This window comes from Prosopis cineraria, unplaced genomic scaffold, assembly GCF_029017545.1.
Source record: "Prosopis cineraria cultivar Desert tree isolate PC_DT_omini unplaced genomic scaffold, ASM2901754v1 PC6, whole genome shotgun sequence".
Taxonomy (NCBI): domain Eukaryota; kingdom Viridiplantae; phylum Streptophyta; class Magnoliopsida; order Fabales; family Fabaceae; genus Prosopis; species Prosopis cineraria.
In genome coordinates, this window is record NW_026555337.1 from 42,575,788 (window position 1) to 42,591,288 (window position 15,501).

General features: G+C 32.1%; 1 long non-coding RNA gene across 1 annotated transcript; it reads right to left on the reverse strand.

Annotated features, from left to right (window-relative positions):
* Positions 1–8,570: 8,570 nt before the first annotated feature.
* On the reverse strand, positions 8,571–12,255 carry LOC129312608 (uncharacterized). The gene is made up of 2 exons (XR_008593634.1): positions 11,287–12,255; positions 8,571–10,579 (listed from the first exon to the last, which is right to left on the reverse strand). It is a non-coding gene; the product is annotated as an uncharacterized LOC129312608 (long non-coding RNA).
* Positions 12,256–15,501: the final 3,246 nt, after the last annotated feature.

Here is a 15,501-nt window from a genome sequence, read left to right on the forward strand (position 1 = left end):
TGAATTTGGGCCAAATTTCTTATTTGGGAACTTAAATCTTATGAATTCAAATTTACTTGTACATATGAATTTGAAATACATGGATTTTAAATTTGAGATTTTAAATCCAAATTTATTAATCCAAACACTACCTAAAGGATTTTATACTAATTTGAAAGACAAGTACATTACTAGACTTTATGAGACATTTTGCTTGAGAAATTAGCAATTTAACAAGTCATGTATAAATTTACATAGGTTAAATATTTGACAAGTAATATTACAGACTTGACAAGCAATATAAGGCAATTTACAAATAATATTAGACATTTTACAAGTAATGTTAGTAATTTAACAAGTCATGAATGGTTTACCATCAGGTGAATATTACACAAGTAATATTCCAATATTAATAGGTAACGTAAGGAAATTTTATGATAAGATTTCACAATTTATAATTAAAGTTAAGGAATTTATATTTATTCAAAGACAAGTACGTTATCAAACCTTTACATGCCGGTACTTGTAACATGTCAAAATGTATCATGATAAAATCAAACATCAATTGAAATGTGCAAAGGAGCTTACATATTTGACACATTTAGAAAATTATAACCCGTTAAAATATACATGTGTGTGTGTGTGTGTGTGTGTGTGTGTGTGTGTGGGTGTGTGTATATGGACAAGTACATAAGAGCTGATTTCCCAACCAATCAAAAAAATGTAAATTGGGTTACACTGATATAAAAAACATAGAGCAGTTGTGCTTTATTGCAGTGTAAGTGTAGGCAAACTTTGTACAACTAAACTCTATCGATGAGGGTGGTGTTCCACTTTGAATGGGAGTAGGTAAAGCATTTTATATACAAATTTCATATTGGTGGAGCGAGCTTTTGTCTCAAGCTGTTTGGCGTAAAACCTCCAATTAAACACATTATTAACACATACTTAATTTTAATATAAAGCTACTATGATAATTCTAACTAATTTAATTAATAGTAAAAGATATTATGAAAATAAAAGGATTAATTTTGACTATATAAGAACTCAAAAGGCTAAGTAAGAAAACCCTATTGAAATGGGATCCCATAAATAAAATATCATTTAACTATTATAAATCAAAGTAAAAAAGGTATTTGGGAACTATGAAAAATAATTAGAGTTAAAAATAAGTCAAAATGAGGTAAAAAGAGTCATTTTCAATTAATAGAGATACTTGGCTACAGCAAGAGAAATTAAGCCATAGCTAACACTTCCAATGAAGATTTGGCTACTGCTAAATGGTCTCTAGAACTCCTTTAACTGTAGTTGAAAATCTATAATCTGCGACCAAAGATGTCATGACAGCAATTGTCATGACAACTACTAATCACGAACTTTTAATGTATATAACTTTTGATTCGAATCTCTAATTAAGGTGACTCAAGCATACACACATCAACAATTTCATATTTTAACTAATGGCTTTGGTGTCATGTCAATTCGACATCACAGAAAGAATTTGAATACCCGAGACCATAATTTCATATTTTTTGTCTCTAGAACTATCAATCAAGTGTCCAAGTCTCATACCATAATCCATTAGCCCTCATAAGGGCTTGGCTTGAACTATACTCAATAAATCCTAATACACTTTTTCAAATAGTCATAAGTATCAAACAACTCCTGATACAAGAATTGACCACCCAGCCACTATAAGACACATAATAAGGGATGAAAATGCAATTATTTGCATTCAAACTAAATAATAACCCAAAACATGTAAAAATCATTTAACTAGTTAAAATATACTTGGTCAAACTATCTTGGCATATTACCATAGTCAAATTAGGGGTTTAGACCCTAATATGGCCAAAACAATCCAAAAATGACAGAATTCAATGTTTAAGGCTACAAATGCAAGTGGACTTCAAACAAAAGATAAAACTAGAGACATTATAATTGACTATTCAGTCTCTAGTTTTAGAGGCCTCCCTTTTGCCCTTAGCTTGATCCTCGCATGTAAACATTAAACTACAAAAGTGAGATAAACATCTCAATAACCAAGTAATTTAATCAAGCATATTAAAGTGTGGCAATCATAACAATTAATTGTTTAATAACACATAAGGCAAACCAATATTATTCACAATGCAACATTATAATGTATTTCACATGATCAAATGAAACCACTTTTTACCACTTCTTATATTATCTAACTGAATCCATGGGCTATTATCTCATATAAGTCTAGCCCATGTGACTAGATTATTCTTGTAACATCCTAATTTTTTTTAATTCCCTGATTCACTAAGATTAATAAGGATAATTAAGTAAGTTGATGTGGTGTGTGGTTAGAGGAGAATAATAAGTGTTTTTAGTTAGAATTTTAGATATAATTTAGGTCCAAAGTGAAATTGGGTCACTTGAGGACTAAAGTGGAGAAAAACAAGCTAAGCAGCTTTCGTGCCACATGCCGAATGCGCCACAGCACACGGGGCTATCAAGTGAGAACTTCCTTCTCTGTACCACATGCCGCGGTGTGTAGGGATAAGCGTCGCGATGCACATTGTGAATTCTATAGAATTTAGACGCAAACTAATGCAAAAAATAGAAAGAAAAGGAAAATGGAAGAGCTCACATTTGCTCTGCTAGGGCACGACTTAGATGAGAATTTGAGAAGGCATGAAGCTCCAAATCATCTAAGGTAAGATTCTTAAACCCTTTTTCTCCTTTCCTCTTCTATTTTTTGAAGGATTTGAGTTAAGGTTTAGATGAGGATGGTGATTTCAGTCTATATAGGGTATGGGTTCAAACCCATTAATTCAAATAAAGTTAATATAAGTTTTTTAGAGTATTTAAACCTAGTATAAATAATTTTAGTGGTTATTGGATGATAGGCTCCATTAATGTCTGAAAATGGACATTAAATGTGTTATTATTGTGGTTGTTGAGGTATTAATGGTAATGTGGCTGTTCAATAAAGTTATATGATGTTATATATAGATAATGAATCCAATGGATAGGCTCCAAATCATGTAGAGTAAATAGTGGGCAATTTAGAAGTAGAGGATTGCAGGTTTAATGCTTAAGTTGATAATGTTAATGAAATTCAACTTGATTGATTGTAGTTTTTAGCTCTTGGTTATCTATTTAGCTTGGGAATTCAAGCTTGGAAGCTCTGGTACTAAGGGGTAAACATTTGACCTTTCAAAGGTTTGAGGTAACCAGAGGAATCTTACTTTGGTTAGTTATATGTTAATTGATTTTAAATTGATTTCTAATTACGAATTGTGAATGTCGTATGTATGGATTGAAGTTCAATGTAAAAGCATGTATTATCTGCAATAAGTGTATGAGACTTTGAATGTGTATAATGCTATTTTTGGCTTAGAATGCAAAATGTGAAATCAAGATGGTTTTGAACTATAAACATGCATATCTCTTTGGGAAGATGAATGTGTTGTTGTGTTGAGATGAATATATGTTAAAAAAAAGGAAATGAATTAGTATGATAAGTGAGGAGAATGTCATGAAATGTTATTAGATACTCACTTGGGTAGCGTTTGAATCATGAACCCAACGTGATTATTGTGATAATGAGTAAATGAAAATAAAAATATAAAAAATGATTGAGTATCACATAAGGCATGATTAGTAGGCGGGAGTTCATCTAGGGATTAGGAGTAGAGAAAAAATTCATATGGTATTTAGACTGCTCTCCAGTATACAAGGGTATAACCTTGTCCCATAGTTTGTAGATAGACTATCCTATAGTTTATCGAGAGACTAGAACCTAGCTATCTCTACTGGTTCAATAAGGAGAATAGCCTAAGGAATGAGACACCCCAGAGATTCAAGAATGGGAGAAGCTATGGTTTGAGAGTGAGTCATGTAATCTTTGGCCGGGTTACACCTCACGATTAGTGAGCTTAGATAATCCAGTCACACAAATGGAACCCTATTCAGTATTATAGCCCATGGTTTTAGTCTGAAAAAATAAGAAGGATATAAAGTTAGTTGATTATTGCCTAAGTAAATATATAACGTATCACACGAGTTAAGTTGTGGCAAGTCGCGTGAATAATGGGTTATGATCACATATCTAAGAATATGATGACAATGTACCTAATATATGTGAGATAAAGAAGTTATTAAATGATAAATGACAAGCTATGATATGTGTGAGCATATTTTACTTACTTGGTTTCTTATGCATGTACTTGATTTATAATTAATATATAATTACATAGGGTTGGTTTAACCTTGGTTATTGAGTGGCTAGACTCACCCTTTTCATTTAACACTTTTCAGGCTCTAACTCTGGTACTGAAAGAAAGAAGGCTCAAGAGGCTAGGAATTAGCATATTCCTTTTTGTATGCCTCTAGCTTAGTTTATTTTGTGTAATAGTGTATGTTTGCCAATTTTAGATTGCATACCATCTCACTTACACTATTTTGTTAATAAAAATGTTTGATTTGTATTATGTGGAGATATATATGTTTACAGGGCCAAAATACTAGTGAAAATATAGAAATAATAATTTGAACATGTTTGGATTGAATTGGATGCAAAATAATGACAATTTACCTTCTCCTCTATTTTTGGTAAAATGGGGTTGAGGAGTGAAATTATGCTAAGCTTATGTTTTGGTGTGTGTGACGTGTTGTATTAGTACTCTTAGGCCCAATAAACATGGTCTAAGTGTTAGGAAAAGCTTTCGGCACATGTTGAGGGTTTTGGACATCCATTTTGTGTGAAAATTATGAAAAGTGGTTAAAATATATTTGAGTGTCCAACTTTCTAGTGTGACTCGTTTTGAAAGTAAAACTTATGCCATTAGTTGGTTCATGTAGAGAGCTTTTTGTAAACACCTAAATCATGTCATTCGAACGTCAGATGGAGAATCGAGGCACGTCGAAATTTTCTCGATTCTGCTGTCAAATAACAATAGAATCAATTGAATTTCCATGCAACATGTTATGGCGCATGGCGCCTAAGCCACAGTGCATGGCATAGAGAGCAATATGCTATGGCATAGTGTGCACGAGCTGTAGCGCACTGCTCTATCACAGAGTATAAGAGTCATTTTTCACTTGTTTTCAATTTCTTTCACTCCTCCGAGGTTTCCCATGTTTTCATAACTTATTTTTATTCTGATATAAAGGATTCTGATTGATTTAAACTCATTTTTATTTAGAAAACTTGGGATCCTTTGAATTTGAACTAAAATTTGGTGATCACCTTTTAGAGTTAAGTCTTTGATTACCATGAGCTATAGTGGTTAATTGTGTTTAGTATAGTGAGATTTTACAATCCTTGCTCTCCAATTGTGAAGGGTCACTTGATCAAAGGCTTACACACTCAATCTCAAACCATGGATTCTTCCTATTTGAATTTCAAGGCGTCATAAGTGCTTGACTCATACCATCTAATTCAGGACCGATAATATTAAGCATCATGCCCAACCCATGCCATACCTGTAGGTTGTTGGTAATACTAAGCACATATAGTAATAAGTATGCCAACCACAGTGCATAAACACAGTGAAGGCTGTACCATGTGAATTTTTTATCATAATCCCTCTACTATGCTAAGGTGAACTACCATCCATTATGATAATATAAGTTCAATCAATATATACAAATCTAAGCTCATGCATATTATAATAATTTATCATCCTTAAAACTTCCAAAACTTGCATGCTTATCATAGTTCATACCACATTATAGTTTACAATAGCTCGTCATGTAATCAAATCATAGCCAATCCAGGCCCACAATTTATATTTCAAATACCACATAACATTTATATAAACATAGTCACCAAGCACTTCATCACAGTGAGTCATGTTTCATATTTGGGTAGTAGTTCAAAATTAAAATATTCATCTATAAACTCATTTTGTTTATTTCAAGCCATCCATAATAGTGTTTAAAGTATAAATGCAGATATAATGATATACTATAATTAAATTCTTGATTATCTCAACTCTTGGTTTACCAACCAAGAGACCTGTGAATATCGAGCTGAACCTCCAATAAGTTTAATAGCATCAACAATAGTCAATCTACAATCAAACAAATCAATAGTCATTAATGACTAATTATGCTTAATTAACTCTAATCAAAGACTAAACTCAAAAATCCCATTATAGTCATCTACCTACAACTAAATCCATTTTTTGGTTCCATTAATTCACTTAAACTCTCATTAGTCTAATTAACATCACTAATAACTCATAACCTTCTTAGCTCAACTAATTAGCTCTAGGGTTTACTCCAAACCCCACTTTGAAACCTAACATCAATAGCATCATAACCTAAAAGTTAGACATTTAAATAAACACCTATTAATCCCATTGAAGTTAGAATTCTAGTTAAAGTTACAACCCATTTTTGATTCCTAAAGAGCTATTCAAGAACAGTGATGAAAATGCACAAGAGAGGAAGAGAAGTGGTTGTAGGCAATTACCCAAGTGATTAGAAGATTCAAATGGACTCAATTGGACTTCCACAACAAACCCTAACAAAGCCCTCTTCGTTCACCTTCAAATTCCCACTTAACTCTCTAACTTCTTGTGTTGAAATATGAATCTGAAGGCTTAAAAATCAAACTTTGGCTACAGCCAATATACATTTGGCTGGAGCCAAAAATTAAAATTTTAGATTCCCAACACTGTTCATCTAATTGAGCCAAAATGTGGCCCAATACCACCTAGGGTGTAATTCTAAGCCCTAATTAGGGTCTGATAGACCTATTAGCCGTTCGTATATTATCTTTTAATTCAAATTAATTCTCAATTATCTAATTTGTCATTAATTCCCTAATTAACTTTAAGTTAAATTTTCTAAAATGTTACATTTGATCTATCTTGCAATCAAAAAGTCATGTCAAGTAATTAATAAGTCATGCTAGGAATTTTACACTCAAGGGTAAATATAAAAAAAGTTTATAATAATTGTTACAACTTAAACTTAGTAGTGATCAAAATGTGATTGTTGTCTAAACTATTTTGCATTCTTGCACTTGTCATCCTTTATGTTATCAATCTTCCACCTATAATCCCGCGCTCCCATATTGTATTGTCCTCATTGAGCATGCATGGCTTCCTGTCAATCAATTAAAAAAGAAGCATGGTATATACCATGCAAGAGTTTAATCACCAACAAAGAGGTACACCTTTTTAGGCTAAAAAAAATTAAATATTACTGACACGGATGAAGAAATCACCTGAAGGAAGAAATCACAACAAAGCGAAAAAATAAGAGAAAACGATTACAGGGGAAACATTATTCACCGGGATGGGGTTACCGACACGAAAGAAACTTATCTTGTGCACCCAATAAAAAAGCACATCACCTGAAAAGGAACATGAAGCTGTCAAGCCTGGAGGTACCTCTGACTTGGAATCTGTAAATGTCGCGAAAGAGTGTTCAAATGAAGACAGCCCCTAGCTGAAAAATGAAGGTTAACACATGGTTTTTTATTAAAATACCAGCTATACCATATCTTATGCTTGTAAAATGGCATATCAAGATGACACTTGCAAATTAATGCAGTTAATGAAGAAAAAGTTTTGGTAGAAGCTTCTAAGTGTCTACAAGCGGCGCGCATGAAGATAACGGGACTGCGTAAGGAACCCTGGCGAAGGTTGTTCTAAAGCAATTCCGTGATACCAACACGAAGAACAAAACCAAACCAGTCTTATAGTGAGTCGATTGAAAATCATCCGCGCCCACAGCCAACCCCAATCACTAGAACGAAACAAAAGGACCACAAACCTGGCATTCATGTATGCTTTAAATAGGCTATGAACCTATTCAAAGCCTACATTTATGTGGGATATTGAGAATATGATGGGGAAATCACTCAAGGTTGACATACACATTTTGGCACTAGCAAATCAGTGAGCTACTATTGAGAGAGGCAGGTACGCAAGAGTGAGCATGGAAATTAATTTCAATAAAAAAGTGCACTCTCGCTTCTTGACCTGAAACCAAGTGGTCGCTGTCCTATGTCACTGTATGAAAAATTACACATAATTTATGAATTTAAATTTAGTGACTATCATGCCCTCAGTGCCTATATCATCTCAACCATTGAAATTTAAATTAATAATTCTAAATTCTTACTCCATTTAAAATTAATAATTGAGTAAGTGTATCTAAATTATTTATATAAATTTCAACGACTCAAATGATACAAGCACTCAGTGCCTGTACTAAATACAGTCACCGAATTCAAAATTTTTAATTTATTTTTCTTTAAGTAAATATGGTAAAAAAAAGAGAAAATTGCTCCCAAAAAGAAAAATCACCACAAATTTATTTGCTAAGGAGTTGGGACAAATACTGAAAATGGGTCCTTTGTTGGCATTAATTGCTGAGGGCTAAATGACATAAATAAAGTCCTTCGCTGTCAATATTTCACACAAGGTCCTTTGCTATCAATAATTTCATGTCAACACTTAATATAAGGTTCTTCAATGTTAATATGTCACAAGGTCATTCGCTATCAATAATTTGGAATGCTAGAAACAAGAATCTTTAGTCCTAGGCAATGATTCTTCTACTATATACATTTAAACTTTTTTTTAATAGAAACTGAAAGCATGAATTAAAATTTAAATAGCTTGCAATATATCATGTTCAACAATAGGGGGATCCCTCATCATTCCCCAAATCTTGTAGAAGTGTTAGAGGATGATCAAAGATATAAAAATTACTATCAAACATGTAAGAAAATTTAGCTAATCTATCAGCCTAAATATTTCCTCCTTGAAAAGATGAGAGAACGTAACATTTCAGCCTTTACATAACAGCATCCTAGTATCAGCAATAATGTGCTTGAAAGGGTAATTGTCATTGCATCCCCTTCTTGTTATGTTGATGGCTTCAATGCAATATGAAAAGATCTGAATATTCCTGAGCCCAAAATTCCAACACAAGTTGAGACCATGATAAATAGAAAGAATTTCTGCAATGGCTAGAAGAATAGATAATAACTTACAACAAAAGCCCCTTTCCCATTTTCCATTCACATCCAAAATTATTCCTCCACAACACAAAGTGCCATTCGTACTCACTATACCATCCACTTCAAGTTTGACATACACTTCTGATAAACTTTTTCCCGACTACTATTTCGCTCATAGCACAAAGTAGCAGCCTTTCTAATTAAAACAAAATCAGCAACAACATGAAAGAAAAAGTTTCGAGCATTAGTTCTGTCTTCGTGAGTATCATAATCAAAGGCTTTCCTACATCTAGAGATCCATATATCCCAACAAATACCCAAATAGAATATTCCAAGGGAGCTTCCTAGTGTAATCTTTGCCAATATCATGTATTAAATTCCATTTTACCCATTCGGCGCCTCGAAGGTTGAGAAAAAAGTTCAGGTGCTCGCTTTTCAACACTGCCCTCCAACGTTCTATCACATTAGGGTACTCTCTGATTAGGAGCATGTCATCTTCCAACGTGTTGCGTCCGAAAAGCACAATTTTGCTATATTCTAAGACCCCTGCTGCTGCGTAGTGCCATTGAGTGTGTACGTCCATGTGAGAAAAACCACATGAAAGATTTGATTTTCTCTGCAATAGGCCACCGCCAAAGAATCTTCCAAATGTTATCTTCATTCCTTCGAGTACCTGCATCTATAAAATTGTAAGCAGATTTAACGATAAAAAAGTCGTTAGTAGCAAGCTTCCAAAAGTATTTATCCTCTCCTCTCTCCGTGAATGAGCACTAGTCAACCGAGCAATTATATTAGGATGGAATTAGCATCCTAATTTGAAAGTATCCCATTTTCCTCTTTGACCCACAAAATCAGCTACGAATTCATCTTTGTCAACCAAGCCTTCCCTACTTGTTATAAGTTCCAAGAGTGACACACTCATTTCTGACCAATTTTTGAACCAGAAGGAAGTATTTATCCCATTATAGATGTTCTTACCCATACCTTCCTTGAATTTATCCCACCACAACTACAAAAAAAATGTATATATAACAGTTATTTTTGTTTATATATAGCAGTTTTTAACCACTATATATTTGGGGTATATTAGCAATATATAGCGGTTATTTTATTGGGGTATATATAGCGGTTATTTTAAAATAACTACTATATATTGGGGGTATATGTAACAATTATTTAATTGGGAGTATATATAGCAATTATTTTGAAATAATCGCTATATAGTCTAAAGATTGAACCATCTAACTGGCATTTCCAAATAACCACTATATATTTGTGTTTTTTTTTTTTTAAATATAGGGGCTACATTTCTAGCAGCCCTCTACATTATACACTACAAAAATAGGTTCTAGCAACAAATTAGCAATAAAATTTCAAAAGCATCTCATATACATTGAATCAATTTCAAAATCCAACATTATTTCCCAGTAACAATATAATCACTACTACAAAAGTTATTTACAACTCCAAATTATTCAAGCATATATAAATGTAAACTATTTACAAAAAAAAAAAAAGTGCAAAGAAATGTCTATTGTGACAAAGATCTATTAATAAATACACAAGTATTCTCAGCTCGACTTCCCACACGTCTGAATGTAAATTATTTGAAGCCGCTTGAATCCTGACCAAAACCAAAGCCTGCAAACATGGGTTATTTGCAGGTTAAAAATTGAATGTGCTTGGCCAAATTAATCATTTCATTTTTATAATATGTATTCATGCTTTTTTCCAACAATGAAAGTAAACCAATTTTGACCATCCCTACCAAACATATTGCTTCCAAGAAAAAAAAAAAAGAAATCTAATTATTAAACACCCGAAAAAATTCCAAGAAAATTGGAATAGAAGAATGACGAAAATAAGATCTAGATTACGTATCTTATAGTAAAAACACCTACTGAAAACAAAATAATTTCCCATATCACCATGTGACATAATTCAATGACACATAACATAAAAACAACTTTTAATTATAGACTATATAGCGCATGGTCATTCTCCTCCATAAGTCCATAAGAGTAACATCAACTACTAAAATAGTATCAATCGAGTCATATCCATTCATTAAACCTAAAAAAAAATAATAATAATAAGAAAAACCGGCAAAAATCACATAGGTATTGCTCATGGAACTGGAGAGAAACATATAAACTTGTTCTTCTATATTTCCAAATGCAAAACTCAATATCAAAAAATATTAATGGGCTGAGATTTTAGAATAAAAAAATAAATCCAACAATATATCTATTCAAAGACAAAATAATCAAACTACTCTTTGTTGACCGTACCAAAGCCATTCAAAGACAAATAGTCATTTTTCTTCCAACAGAGATAAATCTTCTAACCTGAAAGCAAAATAGTTGTTTGGCAAATCAATCAGTTCAAAATTATGTCTTCAACATCCAAATCACCCTATCTCTCATCACCTTGAGAATCATACTTTTTCCTAGAAGGGTAAAGACAATGGCATCCTCAATGGTATGTACAGACTGTTTAATCTATCATCTGACATACTAATCGTTGGTAGGCTCTCCATAATCTTCTTCTGGTCCTCTCATTAGGTACAAGCATATCCTCCTTTTCCTCCTTCATCCATTCTTTCTAGTCTTCGTCAAAATCTGTAGTATATTGCGTTTCCTCTGCCCCCATCAATTTCTCCTTATACGAGATTGGGGTTCGCCATGTTCCCTAGTTCTTTGTTCCAGTGTTCTCCTTTTCTGATACGCCTTTAACTTTTTCAGCATCTTCCATGGGGCTACCCACCCCCCCCCCGGATGGTTGCAGTTCTTGCATTTTCTTTACATTCTTCCCTATTAAATCTCCCTCCTCTTTTGAAAGACCCGCTCCTTCCTTCTGGTAGGGGTTCCATCGTTGCTCCGTGTAGACACCTGCGCTTACCCCTTCTCTCTCCACTCTTCTCACTCTCGCTCATTCTCACTTTTAGGCTTGTTCCCTTCCAATACTCTCAAGAGCAACCTTCGCGAATTGCATTTATTCCAGACAGAGATAAACATCTGAAAGCCGAGGATGGTGGACTGAAATGTGGAAATTCGCAGATTTGAAAATGGCGATGGAAGATCTGAAAATGGCGGCGGCAGATCTGTAAGGTTTCCTCTATCTTTCTCAATTCACTCAAAGTTTTGCGCTAATGGCAAGATGCCAAAGCTGCAGCAGAAGCTATAGCCCTCACTAGCGAAGTAGAACCCCATCGTGCGGACACAAGCGGTACGACGATGAACCTCGGTCGACAAATTGATCTTTGTCTCCCTCTCTTTGCATTTGAGCATCGTTATATGCGAGAAAACTTTCAATTATTCAAATAATATTTTTTTTTATATTTTAAAAATTTTTAACTTAAAAAGCATTTTAAAATATGAGAAGCAAGGGTTTTTAATCATATGTAAAGTGATTATTTCACTGTGAGCATTTGAATTTTAAATATATATAAGAAAATGTTTATTTATTTAAATAACATCTTTTAGTATTTTAAAAATTTTTAACTTAAAAGTATTTTAGAATCATATGTAGCAATTTTTTCACTATACACATGAGAACTTTAATTCTATACAAAAAAATCTCTATTTATTTGAATAATACTTTTGTTTATTCAAATATCACTAATTAATTTTTCTTATGGATATTTTTAAAAGCATATACAAATTTTTTTTTTAATATGTGACTGATCTTTAATGAAATGCAAATTCCTTTCACATATTTGAATAACAATTTTGTATATTCAAATATTACTTATTAATTTCTCTTACAGATATTTTTGGAAGCATATATAATCTTTCTTCCTTAATATGTAACTGATCTTCAATGAAATGTAAATTTCTTTCACATATTCGAATAACAATTTTGTATATTCAAATATCAATTATTAATTTCTCTTATGGATATCTTTAAAAGCATATGCAACTTTTGTTATTTATATGTGATTGATTTTCAATGAAATGTAAATTTCTTCCATATATTCAATAATTTTGCATATTTAAATAAATCGAAACCTATTTGCAATTCCTTGAAGTGATATTTAAATATTTAAAATAGTTACTCGAATAAATGAAAGGAAAATTACATTTTAAAGGTATCCAAAATACATATTTAAATATGACTTAGAACTTAGAATTTAAATCTTGCATTAATAGTGTTTTTAAAATATCACAAATGCATATTTTAAAAACGTAAATTAATGTTTTGAAAATTTGCTTATTTTTTGTGAAAACACCAAAAAATATTCTTAATAGTCACTATTGTTATATATAAAGCTTAATCACACCAACTTGAAATATAAAGAACAATAATTAGTTACCAATAAATTACATTTATTATTAAATAATAGCATGTTTTTATATCCATTGATAATATAAACTATATTAAATTACAACAAGATAATACAAAAATCTAGATATTGTAAAAATAAAGAGGTCTAATGTCATTTTCTTCCACATTCTCATGATTGTCACTCTCTAAATTGTATTTTCAGGATATTTCAAATGTATAGTAGAATAACACCATACTTATAAGCAAGATAATACAAGCTATTCGAATATGGCAACTTTAAGCAATAGATTGCATTCAAAAATTCATTTATTGTTATACAATAAGTTGGTACATGGTAGCAAAACATAAGTTGATATCTAATATAAGCTATTACATCTCATGGATGATTTTTCTATACATTTCATCCCTACAAATTATTGTAATTATAAAGCAATAAATTATATATTGTAAAAGTTCTCTTTTGTAACTAGCTTTTGTCCAAGAAGTCCATGCTCAATTACATATATATCTAATCCTTGCCTAGTAATTACATCTAGTTCTTCAAATGATCCATCCTTGCTACAAAAAAAAATTAACATAACTTATTTAATAGAATCCAAATTATTTTGTCAATTGTACTACTAAAGAAAATACAAGTAAGACAAGATTTTTTGTAAGGTCATCCTTATTAATCCAACACTTAACCGTAATTTTTCTAGTTACAATAGAATTAACCCTAAATGGGTTACACAACTATAGTTAAATACTTTCAACCCATGTTCAAATCCAAATATATTTAATTTCAAAATTTGGAACCCCAAGTTTTTAGTATAAAAATAAGATATAAGAAGCTTCATCATATCCATCCAATCATTTAAAAGAGTCATAGAAAAGTGGGACACTACCTATGTTTTTAAAGTGCTAAAAAACAATTGAAAAATCGACTAGCCCAAGAAATGAGAGATGTGCTGTAGTGTGTCTCCTACCAACCACAGTTTAACCAATAAAACTCATGGTAATCCAAAGGTTAACATTTAAAAGTGATTACCAAGTTTTCGTTCAAAATCAAAGGATCCTAAGTTTTTATAATCAAAATAAGTTTAAAACAATCATAAACTCTTATATTAAAGTAAAATTAAGTTACGAAAGTATAGGACACATCTGAAAAGTAAAAGATATCAAAAATAGTAGAAAAACAACTCTTGTGCACGCTGTACTGCGACATGTTGTTCTCTGTGCCTTACACTGTGACTTAGGCACCATGTATTGCAATGTATTGCACGAAATATCAGCAAACTCTACTATCATTCGACAGTAGAATTAGTAAACTTTTGATGTATTCTGATTCTCCATCCAACATTCGAATGACGTGATTTAGGTGTTTATGAAAAACTCTTTTCATGAACTAACTAATGGCATGGACTTCACTTTCAAAACAAGTCACACTAAGAATTTGGATACTCCAAACATATTTTAACCACTTTTCACAACTTTCACACAAAAATAGCGTCCAAAACCCTTAACAAGTGCCAAAAGCCTTTCCTAACACCTAGACCATGTCTATTAGACTTAAGACTATCAGTACAACATGTCACACACACTTACACAATAGTATAACATAAATTCACTCCTCAACTCCTTTTTACCAAAAACAAAAGGAGAGGCCAATTTTCATTGTATTGCACCCAAACCAAACAAAACATGTTTAAATTATTATTTCTATACTTACATTAATATTTTGGCCCTAGAAATATATATATCTCACCATATACAATTACTTAGGGCCCAAAATACAAATTAGACATTTGTAACAACAAAATAGTGCAAGTGTAATTACATGTAACCTAGAATTGGAAATCATATAATATTACACAAAGTAAAACTAAGCTAGAGGCATACAATAGGAATGTATTAATTCTTAGTCTCTTAAGCCTTCTCCCTCTCTGCACTAGAGTTAGACCTTGAAAAGTGTTAAATGAAAGGGGTGAGTCTAGCCCTTCAGTAATTAAGGTAAAACCTACCCTATGCAGTTATATATCAATTATAAACCAAGCACTTGCATATGAAACCAAGTACTTAAAACATGCTCACACACATCATAATTCATCATTGCTCATTTTATAACATATTTATCTCACTCACACTAGATGCATTGTCATATTATTTGTAGGTATGTAACCATAACCCATTATTCACATAACTTGCCATAACTCAACACGTGTGACACGTCATATATTTATATAGGCAATGATCATCCAACCTTATACCTTCCTTATTTTCTCAGATTGAAACCATAA